The 14,049-nt window shown below is 46.6% G+C and overlaps 1 protein-coding gene across 3 annotated transcripts in view; it reads right to left on the reverse strand.

Annotated features, from left to right (window-relative positions):
- HS6ST2 (heparan sulfate 6-O-sulfotransferase 2) overlaps nucleotides 1-14,049 on the reverse strand; it is a gene marked incomplete at its 5' end in the record, with an annotated part of 285,413 nt that overhangs the window by 87,649 nt on the left and 183,715 nt on the right. The gene's annotated exons all lie outside the window — the stretch shown is intronic.

Raw genomic sequence — 14,049 nt, forward strand, 5'->3', positions numbered from 1 at the left:
GTGCCCCAGGGAGCAGCTTTTAACTCTAGAGAACACATTGTGGGTTACCAGACAGGAGGGTGGTGGGGGTGGTAGGGGAGACAGGGTGGGGTTGAAGGACAGCATGTGTCCTGTTGAGCACAGGATGTTGGATGGAAATACTAGATCACTATATTGCATACCCAAAACTAACATAACACTGTATGTTAACCGGAGTGAAAATTTAAAAATTATGGGTGCCTGGGTGGCTCAGCCGGTTAAGCCTCTGCCTTCAGCTCAGGTCATAATCTCAGGGTCCTGGGATCAAGCACCGCATGGGGCTCTCTGCTCAGCGGGGAACTTGCTTCCCCTTCCCTCTACCTGCCTCTGCCTACTTGTGATCTCTCTCTCTCTGTCAAATAAACAAATAAAAATCTTTACCAAAAAAAATTAAAAATTAAAAAAAAAAACTAACAAGTAAGCCCAGCTTTTCCTATTAATGGATATGCTGCTTTTGGAAACATTGTGACCCACTCAACATTTTCGTGGGCTGTGGACATCTTTCAAGGTGAAGGTGGCGAGCCACCGTTAGGGCAAATCCTTTATCTTCAAGAGGACACAGATCTCCTTTTATTACATGATTCTTAGTTTCATGTCTTCCCGGATGTGTCGAAACTGGGTACCAAAAAAGACCCTGTGTGCTTCTGCTCCAAAGAATATAAAATATAGACAAGTTGGCCAAACCGTCGGGAGGAGTACATGGAATATCTTTCCGAGAATTATTGAAAATGATTCCTAAGCAGCACATCGTAACAATCATACTGTTAGCTTGCACTTAATGAGAGCTTTCTATATGCCAGACACCACGCACTTGACAGGAATGATCTCATTTCATCCCGAACGAAAGTCTACACTCATTGCTTCCATCCTGGAGCCTCTGAGGGGGCTTGCCCAGGTCTTAACTCAAATCCAGAGCTGTAGGATGCCAGCACCCAAGCTCATCAGCCCCTAAAATGTCCTGTGCCTGTGAGGCAGGCATCCTTCTTCTCATTGTGCAGGTCAATCAGGTACAGCCCAGAGAATACTCAGTCGGCCCTGATTCTGCATGTGATGCCTTCCCCACTGCACCGAGGAAGGGTGACTGTGCAGAAAGAAGCTCTCTGGGCCGAGAACGCCTGTCCTGCGAGCCGGGTGGCCCTCCAGTTCCTGCACCAGCCTTGCAGCTGCCCAGAAGGGATTCCCTGCGCGCCTCTTTTTAAGGTTCTCATGGGACTGTTTTTCATTTTGAATTCCAGGATAAACTTGCAGGCTATGAGTGCCAAGCACTTGAATACATGAGGAAGAGAGGTCATAGCTCATTTGAAGATGAAACCCCGCGGTAAGTCTTCACCACGGCTGTGCTGTGCCCCTGGGACATAAATCGGGTGGCAGTGGGTGGGCCAGGTTGGCAGGCAGATCGGGCCTTTCACTCCAGAGTGGAAGTGAGGGCTGTTTCTTGCTCTTACACCTGTATTTTTTTGAATCTATGAGAAAACGTGGTTAAATTTGGTGTAGACGGAATCCTGAAGGTCCAAGATGACCAACGGGGGAGAGGAGGAAGCCAAGAAGAGGCTACAGTGCGTGCCTCATTCCAAGAAGGCCTGTGTAATTTATGGTGGTAAGAGGAGAGTTGTTGCCTTGGGAAAGAATTGCGTTTGCTAAATAATGAAGCCCGTCCTCAGACATGGAGAGCCAGGCGTTCACAGTTTGACCTCGATGTAGCTGAGAAACCTGTCAAAGCTGGAAGGTACTCTTAAAGAACATAAACCCAACCTCTGCATTTTACAGGCCCTGAGAGAAAGGATGTATCCGAGGTCACATGGCTCCTACTGCCATAGTGCTGCTGCTCTCCCCTTGGACATCTAACAGGTGGCGATGGGTGGGCTGCAGGGATGGGAGTCAAAGAGCCAGCTGAGAACCAGCAGCGGGAGATCCAGGCATGAGGACTGGGCTCTTTGTTTAATGAGAACAATAATCTTGCAAGATGCTCTTTCCTATCTCCTCATACAGGTGAGGAAACAGCCTCAGAGACAGGAAGCCACTTGCCGAAGATCCTGCAGCTATTTAGATAAGTTGGTTGATCTGACCCCAAAGCCTATGTTCTTTTCACCCTCTAACTATGTTTTGGCTCCCTCTTTCTCTGTGGCCATCTGCCAAATAGAAAGGAGTTCCCTCCAACTGCCAAATGATGTGGTCATTTTTTTGCAACTGTAAGTGAACTAGGGTGAGCTCCCAACCGCAAACCCATGTCCAACAAAACTTTGTCCAGTCCTGGTGCTTGGCTTCCTGGGAGCACCTTTGGCCTGTCCTCGGCCTTGGGACCCAAGGCACATATGAATAACCTATCAATTTCCTCATAACCACTGGCAGTTTTGTAATCCCTGTGCGTGTGTGCACGCACATGTGTATGCGCGCACACACATGAACTGATGGGATCGCTTCTAGGAGAAGAGGCTCCCTGTCTGGGATCTAAGGAGCCATGGACCATGGCTCCAAGCTGGCAGCTAAGTGGCGATGATGCTGTGGGAGTTTCTGGGTGCGTAAGGGCATGGGAAACAGTGAAGTCTGAATGTAGCACTAGGCACTGCCCATCTCCACACACAACTCTCTTCAGCCCCACTGTGGGAGTGCTGTAGCAGCAAATTGGTGTCTCTTACTTCAAGAAGGCTGATAGGCACTGCAGTAGCAGGGATAGTCCCCAAGAGTAGGAGGAAGAGTTCGGAACCACTTATTTAAAGCTGGGCTTGCCGAATTTTTAATTGTCCAAATGGCACCTCATTAGGCTGCTTGTTCATTCCTCCTGATCAAAATGGAGGTGGGGCAGTGGGTGGTGTCTCTCCTAGAGGCAGCAGAGAAACCACGAGGTCATTAGCTTCCTGTAAACTGAATCGCGGTTTCTCAGGGACATACATCCTGATCAGTCTCTAACTCCCAACAGTTGGCAGTTGCCCTTCACACTCTGGTTTTAAGCTACTCTGCCCTCAGCCCCTCATCAGGTAGGTAATGATCTAGAAACCCCCATGAGTTGCTGCTGTAAGGGAAGCCCAATGTAAAGGAGTCTTTCTCAGGAGAAACCCTCTGAATATATCAGGAAAGTTATTTTAGGTCTTGGATGGAGATCTCTCCCCCAAACAAGAACACATCTGTCTTGGATTCACATTTATTCTTCACTCCTCCAACATATATCTAAATTTTTAACAGCTTGGCTGAAATGCAATTCACAAACCACACAACCTACTTCAAGTGGACAAATCAGTGGCCACTAGCATATTCACAGATGTGTGCAGTCATCACCACAATTTTAGAACATTTTCATTCCTTCGAAAAGAAAGCCAGCAGCACGCTGTGACTCTCACCACCATACCCCTCTGTCCCTTTTAGGCCCTGACCACCACTGATCTACTTTGGCTCTATGGATTTTCCTATTTGGGAACTTTCAAGTTAATGAAATCATATAATACGTTGTCTCATGTGCCTGGTTTCTTTGACTTTAGCAGAACGTTCTCAAGGATCATCCTTGTTACAACATGGATCAGCACTGCGGTTCCTCTTCATAGCCAATAGCATCCCATTGCATAGATATCCAAACTTTCAAAAAAAATGCATCGAAACCATTTCATCCCTACGCGCTAGACAAGTCTACAGCATCTATCCTGGGCACCGTCTGTCCTGGGCATCGGCTGTGGTGGATCTCTTACCAGTCTCGTGGGGGTACATGGAGATGAATGAGAAGCTGCGATGGACATATCCAATCACTCGATCGACAAACATCTATTGAATGTCTCTGGTGTGCCAAGAATATGTTAAAGCACTCGAAAGGCCAGGATGAGCAGGACATGGCCACTGCCTTCCACAAGCCAACAGGGGAGGGAGCTGTGTGGAAGGCCACGTGTCATACACAGTAGCTCCCCAGGACCTACAAGGTCAGCTAAGCCCATTTTCCACTCAGGATGAGTTCACAGCTCAAGACTGGGTTCCTGATCCCACAGACATTCAGGAATGAAACCAGCCCAAGAAAGAACAGCAATCAGGTATCCAGGTGGTTTTTTGTTTGTTTGTTTGTTTTGCATTGTTGTTATTGGCATGAAATTCACATAACATGAAATTAACCACTTGAAAGTCCACAAGTCAGTGGCATTTGGTGCATTCACAATTTGTGTCACCACTTCTATCTAGTTCCAAAACACCTTCATCCCCTTAAAAGGAAATCCATACCCTTTAAGTGGTCACTCCTTTCCCACTGCCCTCAGCTCTGGCAACCACCAATCTGCTTTTTGTCTTTCTGGATTCGCCTATTTGAATAGTTCTGAGGAATGGAATCATACGATACATGGCCTTTTCAGTCTGGCTTCTTTCACTTAGCATAAAGTTTTTGAGGTTCATCTTTATCGTAGCATTAGATCGACACTTTAAACCTTTTTATGGCTGAACAATAGCCCATTGTACAAATACATCACATTTTGTTTATCCATTCATCCACTGATGAGTGTTTGTGTTGACTCTATTTTTTCATTATCATGATTAATGTCGCTGTGAACATTCATTTACAAGTGTTTGTGTGGACATATGTTTTCATTTCTCTTAGGTATATACCTAAGAGTGGAACTGCTGGATCATATAGTAATTCTATGTTTAACTTTTTGAGGAACTGCCAAACCATTTTCCACAGCAGCTGCACCGTTTTACATTCCCACCAGCAAGTTGTAAGGGTTCCAATTTCTCCCAGAGATTCAGTTTTATTTCTTACTCCAGAGAAGAGTTCCACTAAATTGGAGACACCCAATTAGCCCAAATGATTGACCCTAGTGCTAGGCATTTGGGGCTGGGCTTCTTAATTAATGCTTAAGCTGGTGGAAGAAACAAAGCAAATGAGGACAGAGAGAAGAGCTCCCTCTACCCTCCCCCTCCAGCTCCGGGAGGACCTCTGTGCTTGGTCACAGCCTAAAGGGAAAGTGGGCAGGTTGGCGAGATCGCTGTGGAACCGTCCTCTGACCCACAACAGTGGGATTCACAGCATCTTGCCCAGCAGAGAAGTGGGAGGAGAACATTCTCAGCTATAAGCCAAACCCAGCAAAACTCAGGAGATGATTTTTATGAAAGAAATGACATGAAATCAATGATGATTCTGGCAGTGAGGGAAAGAACAGCACAGCCTTCTCTATTAGACAAGAAATTGGAAGAAGTGTCAATGCGTTGTGAGGGCACTTAGATCCTGTGATATTTGGCACTGGCTCCTGTCCCCTGGAATAAAGATCTGACACAAACCTAGGAAATAAATAATGATGATGAATGTCTAGCTCTAAAGATGACAACATATAAGTATATCACTGAAACTTGCCCTTGGGGCCTGTCACCCCCACCCCCCACCATACCCCCAGTGATCAGACAGCTCAGCAAACAGTGAATCTAGTCCTCTTCCAGCCTGTGTCATTCCCTGGGCAGGTCAGCTCCATGCTGAGGTGGCATTAAATCTCCCAAGCCATATGATGTAATTTTCCTGAGCTGAGACTGTCCATATCAAGATGACATGCTACTGTGTGGGAGGAGCATGATCTCAAAGCCCCCTCCTCAAAGTCTGGGGGTCTGGGGGTTCACAATCTCAGAGAAGAGGAAGCCCAGGGAAAGGATCTCAATGACCCCAATCACCTCTCAAATCCTTGGGTCTTCAGTATCCTAAGATTGGGGTAGGTGGGTTTCAAACACTTTTAGAAACAGAATCCTCTTTTCAAACAAAAGCCTCCAAAACCTCTATCATATAAAACAGATATAAACAAGTTTCTCTATTTGAAGAGGGGATGGGGTGAAGGAGAGGGGGAAGAGCAGAACCGCTATGTATCGTTGCACAGGATGGGCACTGTATAACTCCAAGGGATACCATTCATGTGGAGCAATGGTTCTCAAAGTGTGGCATGAGGACACCGGCTATCTCCAAGACCCATCCCCGAGGATCCTTGAGGTCCTCCCTTTTCCAAACAGATGTTCGTGTGAGGTTAGATCTTCTTCACATACTTCAACCAGAATAATATATTAAAACAGCTCGAAAGCAGACACTGATATGAGAATCCATCTGTCTTCTATGAAGCCAGATATCAAAGAGATTTACAAAATAGAAAATATTACTAATAATTATTTTTAACTTTGGAGATCAGTGATTTTTCATAAAAATATGTTCCTCGTATTACTATGTAGTAGGTGACTTCTTGTGATTTTAAATGAGTTAGTATCTGGTTTTGACATTTTCTCCACTTTAAATTCAAATATAGTAAATAGCAACAGCTAGATCCCACATAAATCAAAGCTCTTCAGGGTCCCCAGTGATTTTTAAGAGCATCAAGGAGTCCCAATACCACAAAGTGTGGGAACCACTGACCTCGAATACATGTATGCGAGGCCTGCAAAGCCCCAAGGCCCCGAGGGCTGTGTCGAAGGGTCCGCATGGTGCCTGCTCCCCCTTCCCACACCTTCCCCCCCCCACTTGAGGCAGCTCTCTGGACACCTCCTCCGAACCCCACAGGTGCAGCTGATCAGCCCAGCCCCCTCTGCTGGGAGACCAGGAAACTAGGGAAAGCAGGGCGAGGTCCGTCAAGGCCAGCCGAGGTTGACAGCTGGGGTGACAGCTGGGTCTTCGGCCCCCACAGCTCAGGGTTCAGATTCTCTTCCCTGAAGCTGGGCTGCCACTAACCTAATGAAAAGCAGCCAGCACTTGCTGAGCTCTCCGTGCAGCCACTTTATATAAAAAAAATCCAGGCCGAGCCACCCCCCGGGCCTTGCTTCCAGGCTGCGAGCATGGTTGGCCTGTCAGGCTCTGGGTGTGCTAAAGGAACCGAGAGAAAAGCAGGCAACGGGTGGCCCTCCCTCCTGCCCCACCCTCACCTCGGAAGCAACCCAGCCCTGGCCTCCTCAGTACAAAGAATTCGAGCTGGCCCCAATGTCCTCAGCACGTCTTGAGAAGCAGCATGCAAGCCACCAAAGAGGGGATGTTTGAAAACATGCAAACAAACAGGCATCAATGAAGTTAATCGGGTTCCTGGACAGTTCGAGAAAGACCCACATGGCAACAACCCAGACATTCAGAACAGTGGTCTCTGTGGCCTGCCACGTGGGGACTGCACAGACTGTGACTCTGGGCCCCTCAGCCTCCTGCCCGAGGCACACCTTCTGTTCTTTGAAAAGACGAAAGGAGAAGTACAACAGCAGAACCTCCTGCCCCAAGAGAGACCCTGCTGGAGTCAGTCAGAGATGGATCGAGAGGGCGCCCGGCTGATGGGGAGCCGGTGAGGACCACAATCTCTCACTTAGCGGATGGGGAAACTGAGAGACAGAGAGGGAAAGAGCTTTAACTAGAACACAAAGAGTTCAAGAAACAGATGGGTTGAGAATCCAGATGTCCCAATCCTTGGTCCAGTGCTTTTCCCACAATTCCAGGCTATGCTCAATTGAAGGGGAAGATTACTGTGCGTGGGGGCGGGGGTGTTGAAGAACATAGAAATACCCCAGCCATTTTTATTTGATTCATGTTTTTCATTTCACATTCTCTCCCTCTTCTTCCAACTTGATCACTGGATCCAAGCCTCTCGCTTTATTTCTAGATGAGGAACCTGAGGGTCAGAGTGGATTAGCATTTGATTCTGCCCTGGGTCAGATTTAGGATCCATATCTCTGTGCTTTCTAGCCTGTGCTTCTTCCCACTATGTTTTGACCCCTAAGTCCCGTCCTAAGAGAAATATATGATCGTAGATTGTATTTCATTATTATTCCTCCTACGGAGAGGCAGACTTTGTTGGAAGCCAACACACTCCCTGACTGTATAGCGCCAGTGCCCTGGGAGGCACTCTGACTGCTTATTTCCAATCTAAGCTCATATTTCAGGGCTGTCCTGGAAATACTGATAAAGCCAGCTCTGCTAATCTAGACAAATGACAGCGAAACTAAAGGGTAGTGTTGCAATGAAATAAATTACTCACATAGGTGGGACTTCTCTTTTAATTTTACTATTTAAAGATACAAATTGTTTTCTGGCCTTTATGTATAATTAAATATAGATGTTCTCAGAGCTTAATGTCAGTTTAAATTTCAGCCCTTGGAAAGTAATTTGTTTGCACGTTCAATGAACAAACCATTTCTTATGGGTTTCAAAGACCCGGGCTCATGCATCATGAATCAAGGTTGCCTTTATCAAAGCTACAAAGGTCAGGCAAAGTGGGCTTGCAACTCCAGCTTAGCCACTCTTTCAAAGAGAAAAATCAAGCTTTTGGTTCTCTGTCTTAAATACACAAATGTCTTCATTTCTTTAGGTGCACCAATGATTCACCTATGCCCTCTCCACACACAAAAGACAAAAAAGCCAGGGAAGTAGGTTCATTATGCCACTGTGGACTGGGCCATTGGGAGGAGTCTGAACAATTCCTTCTTCTTTCTGGGCCTCGGGTTCCTCTTATGTATCAGGATCTTTCTTCTCCTGTCAACTCTAGACATTGACAGGCAATACCTAGAGATGATTTTAAAGGACACTGATTTGACCTAGAAAGCAGTTTACAAAGTTTGAGGTCCTTTAGGTTAAGAAATCGGCAGGGAAATTAGACCCACGGGTCTTTAGGCAATCTTCTACCTCTGGCTTTCCTCTCTCTATCCTCTCTCTCTCTTCTCATCCAGAGAGATGGCAGCCCTTCCGCCCCTTTCTCAATAGGTACAAGATGCTCCCCACTCCCTTAGACACCCCTGTAGTTCCAGAAATCTATTCTCCCCATGTATTTGCCAGTCTCTTGGTGTTCCTCTAGTAGATCTGCACATACAGTAGGGCTCATGATGGGAACCCTGCTCATTGACAGTACATGACCAAGATCTTTTATTCATTGGAAATAAGAGCAGGCTGTTAAATAGGCTATGTGGGAGGATGCTAGTGCCCTGAATCCGCCCATACTTTCTGATAGGGTAGAACTCTAGACTAACTAGGTGCCATTGCACTTCCCCGTCAATGTTACCAAAGGAGAATTCTGGAAGTTATCCTATAAGTACTTACTAAAGAGTTCTCTGTTCTGTCTTTCTTTGCTCTAATCCAAGGTATTAACATCGACAGAAACTCTCTTTTTGAAACTGTGTTGAAATTCCCTGTTCGATTTGCCTGAATCCCCATAACTATATGCACATACCCCATACTAACATTCCAATATGGGGATTCTGAACCGGAAAACACGATGAATAAGAAATGTTCAGGTCCAAAGCCCTCTTCATCGTCATAGTTGGATCTACCTACATTTATCCGAACCCTTAAACTAGTGCTTCATCTTATAATTAATTGCTGGACACAGCTGTCTCCTCATCTCAGCTGTAAGGTCCTTGAAAACAAATGGTTTCTTTTTCATCTTGTATTCCTTAAATTGCTCTAATTATAAAAGGTCCCCAAACAAACAAACAAAACTCTAGTTAGATATGAATTCTTGAAAGATTAAGATAACGGGACTCAGAGCAGGAAAAGAATTTTGCTTCTAAAGGTTCCATATTAGAAATCCTAGATAAGATTTAACAGAGTATGGAGACTTCCAAAAGAGTGTCAGCAGTGGCTCTGGAATAGAGGTGACAGACTCAAGCCAATACTACATGCTTTATGATATATTTTTCATTTAGTTCTAACAACAATGCCTTAAGATAAAGTATTACTATTTCCACTTTACCGATAAGGCACAGGGAGCTTAAACTGTTTACCCAAGGTCAGGTCTTGTGAACGGCATGGCTGAGTGGAGATTTGAACCCAGTCATTTGTTCCTAGGACCAAAGACCTTTACCTATGCTGTATGGCAGTATGTAAAAAAAGGCAAAGCCTAGGAATCTTGAAGCCTGGGTTCTAGTCCCCGCCTTAATACTGACACTTTAACTTTGCCAACTGACTAGATACACAGGCAGCAGAGAGATGGTGGTGATGAGAGTCCAAGATGACATGGAAGTTTCTATCTTGAAAGAAAGTGGCACTCCATTAACAAAAAGAAAGCACATGATGCTGAGTTTGCTTTGAGATTGGTGGGTGGTATTGGAAGGTTGGCAATGCATATACTTATAGGAATGTCCCTGCAGCCTTTGAACCGGAACTTGGGACAAGGGTCTAGGCTGGAGGCACTGAGGCTTTCCTCATAGCAGCAATGGTCAAGGCGATCTCCAAATGAATATAGACAGAAAGGCAGAGGGCAGAGAACTGAGCCTCTGAGGAATCCCAGTTAGATGTATGGACAAGGGAAACCTTCAAACAAACCAACAAAAACAGAGAAAATAGTACAATGTCTATCAAGCCAAGAGGAGACAAGATTTAAAAATGGGAGGAGTAGTGAGGTGACCAGAGATGGTGAAAAGTAGCTGAAAGACAAGTCACTCCCTCTTTTGAACCCTCAGGCTCTTCCCCCTCTCTGAAGACATCTTTTTCCCCTTAGGAAGGGTTCCCAAGGTGAGGGGAAGGCTCCACTTTCCCCCGGATGCCCTGCGAGTAAGAGACACTCATTGTTCTTCCACTGGACTGAGTCACACTGCTATGAGTCGTTTAAGGGACCACAGTCCTACAGACTGTCTCTCCACAGGCCAAGGCTGACTGAAAAGCATAGCAATGGGAGCAAAAGGAGCTACAAACCAAAGCACAATTTTTCTGAAGGAATATGCCACTTTGGCCCTTTCAGCCAAACCTGGAGACCATCGTTAGCTGTGTCTTCCATAAACGAGAACAGAAAGAATAATGACACAAAGATCTGGAAAGATACAGGAGGTAGGTACAGAGCAGCTCTCCGGGGTGATCTCTTTTCCAGAGAGATGGTTGGTGGGAAGACGTTGAGGGGTGGGGGAAGAGGAGAGGCCTGACAAAATAGGAGAAAAACAAAAAGTAACTAAAACAAAAGGCAATTTCATTATCATTTCAACTCGGGAAACCAAATTGTGTTGTTTTCTTGCTTTCTTTCAAACACACTTGAAAGATGTAAATAGAAGAGCAAAAAATAATGAGATCTTGTCAGGGTCTTGAATCAGTTGTTGACTGAGCCACTCCTCATACACGGCTGTCATTTGGTGCTTTGGTTTTCCAAGAAGGAAGTCTGGATGTGCCCAGAATGGTCATTGTCACACTGAAGGGGGATGGCGTCAGGGCAGTAAAAGTAAGGCAGACTAAGCGGTGGGCTCCATAAACAAGACACCTGTTCAAGAGCCTTTGGGGCAAGAGGCCAAAGCAGACGTCAAGAACATGTAAAGACTCCGGGACGTTCCAAAGGAAAGGGTATGATATCAAGTGGCAGAATCCAGTCTGCAACAAGGAATTCAGGCAGTTAATCCTGTCTTCAGGGTCGGGCAGTTTGAAAAGGTCCGAGCACGCCAGCAATCTGGAATAAAAGTATGTGAAGGGAGTTCTGGACACAATCACCAGAGCTTAAAGAGGAAGCCTCCTCCCACAGTTTCATCCTCTGTCGATGCATCCTATGGAAGTCCAAATGGAATTGGGGTATGGCTGTTCTTGGGCCTGAGGTCATGGCAGAGAAGGAGCAGTTGGTGCTGGATAGTGAGGGTCCCCTGGCTCTTCCTGACAATTCAGGATTGAACACTACTTGCCATCTTCCTAAAAGGAAGACTTTGAAGCACTTCAACTGTGTTGCAAGCAACCACGCACCACATTAGAAATCACATCTGGTCTCAGTCTCCCTTGTGTGAAACAGGTAAGGGAGCAGAAATTAGATGAGGTCATTGAAGGTGTCTGACTCCACGTTTGATCTACTGAATCCAAGAACAGGAGAATAACCCCATTAATACCAGGTCTGATACTTAAAATCTCCTAAGTGAGATTGATACATGGCATCAGATTTCACCATGAGAGTGAAAACACATCCAGCTGGCTTCTCCTCTCCTGGCTTATTTGCACACCCTTTCCTATGTTTTAGGTTAAACACTCTTCGAGTAATCTCTACTCTAGTTTGCTTAGGCTAGAAATTAATTAATTATTAAGGGTATTTGCAATACTCTTAAATAAAGTAGCTGTGTTCCTAATGATACGCTGTAGACTGCAGGGTCCCCCGAGGACAGACTCAAGCAGCATTCATGGAAAGTCACCTCCCATCTGACAGCACTAATGGTTGTTGCATGCTCTTGTGCATACACATTGCCCAGCCCAGCACCAGCCACAAAGTACGCTCACCATTGATATTGCTGAGTGACAGAATGAATCAATGACTATACAAATGAATGAATGACCAAGCAAACCTAACCCAAGATGGCAGAGTGGTATCAGGTGATGGATCTGAGTGTCCTAGATAAATACAAGATTCCTCCTTCCCCTTCTTGAAAGTAAAAGCAGAAGACACTTCGTCAAAGAAACAAGAAAGGACCCCTATGTCCAGATTGGTAGGGTGCAAGGAACAGAGAGAGTTGAGTTTAAGAATATGAGAAGGAGACAAGACTCTTGAAATACAGTTTGGACCAAAGGATGACACATCTAAACCCACAGAGTGAACATCTGAGCTGGAAGGCACCACAGAGCTCACCTGACTTGACTCTCTCATTTTCCAGATGGAAACACTGAGGCCTAGAATGGAGATGCCACTTGGCAAAGGTCAAGTAGCTGGATTCTGAGGGCAGTCAAGGAAAAGAATCAGACTGAGGATAAGCTGGGCTCCAGGAAGCTGGACAAACTGAGGAATAGAGTGGGGGAAAAAAAAAAAGGTCCAGACCTCATCTCTCTATCCATGCCTGGGCCTGCGAGGTCCTTCTCTGCAAGTCACTTACTGTGTTGACAACTTGTTGAGCAAGGTTGGGGCTCAGGGGCCTTGAGATAAGAGCCAGCAGCTGGGAGCTAGCAAACATGTTCCAAGCTCTCTGTGTCCCCATTTTGCAATGGGAGTCCTCCTTGTGGCCTCTGGCCCCTTCCACATTCGGCAACACAGTGGGCAAGATGGTGGGCAGGAACTCGGGCACGGGCTCGGCCCTCAGAGCCCACCTTCCATGGCTCATTCCACCTAAACACCACTTTGAGGAACTTTCTAATTGAATCAACCCATCGTTTCTCTGAATCATTTGGGCAAATCCCTGAGGTCAGTTCTGGGAAAAGAGTCAAATTGGAGGAAGGGACAGGCACAGCTGTTTGGGCATTTCTCTGGCGAGAACATGCCCCATCCCCCGAGGGGACAGTGAAGGCCCCAGACTAGGCCAGGGCAGTGCCAGTTGTGGCGGCCAGTGGATTAAGCTCAGGAGGGTGGCCGGAGCCCCCTGCTGAGTCCTGAGATGGCACTACTGGAAAGAGGCCCCGCTGCACCAGCCAGGATGCCAGCTGGGTCAGGGCAGGACCTCAGCATTGGCTCCCATGGCCGGTGCCCATCCCGTTCTCAAACCCACTGAGCGAGTTCTGTTCGGACCCGAGCTGGCAGCCTCAGTGACTTAGATCCCTTGGAACTCTCACTAAACTCTGAGGAGTTGGTCTATACTGGCTCTTCCGGCTTGTTTTTCCCTCCTTGGGAGTTTCTCTTGCCTCCCCAGCTAGAGGGATGGCTCCCACTCTGTCTGGCTCACCCTGCCTGAGAGCCCCTGGGAGGGAACGGGGACCACCTGTATGCATGGGATAACCTAAAATGGATCAACTATCGGCACGGCCTCCCAAGGTCAAAGAAAGCTGTCTTCCTGCCTGTTGCTTTCTCGTGACCTTGACAAATCCAGACGGGTCCGTGACCAGACCCGGCCGCACAAGCGTACAAATGATTGCCCAGGGCGGGCTGCAGGGCCGCGAGGAGAGAATGGGACCGGCCTGCTGACAGCAATAAGGGGACCTATGCATTTGGAGCTCAACAGTTAATCTACTGTGTCCCGTCTCTTAGGAAACGAAACGAAATGCGGTTACTGCTCTGACATTGAAGCCATGATGCAAAAATGATTTTGTAGAGCAAATAACTATCTTATACTGGCTATTTTATGCCTTATTGAACAACCAGCAGTTTATGAAAACAACGTTTCATAAATATGGTCGCAGGTTCCTGAGTGGAGATGCGTCAAGGGCAGGTCACTGGTGTCCCCTACCTCTCCGAGCCCATGTCACCTTCGCCCTAC

Source organism: Martes martes (genome assembly GCF_963455335.1).
Source record: "Martes martes genome assembly, chromosome: X".
NCBI classification, from domain to species: Eukaryota; Metazoa; Chordata; class Mammalia; order Carnivora; family Mustelidae; genus Martes; species Martes martes.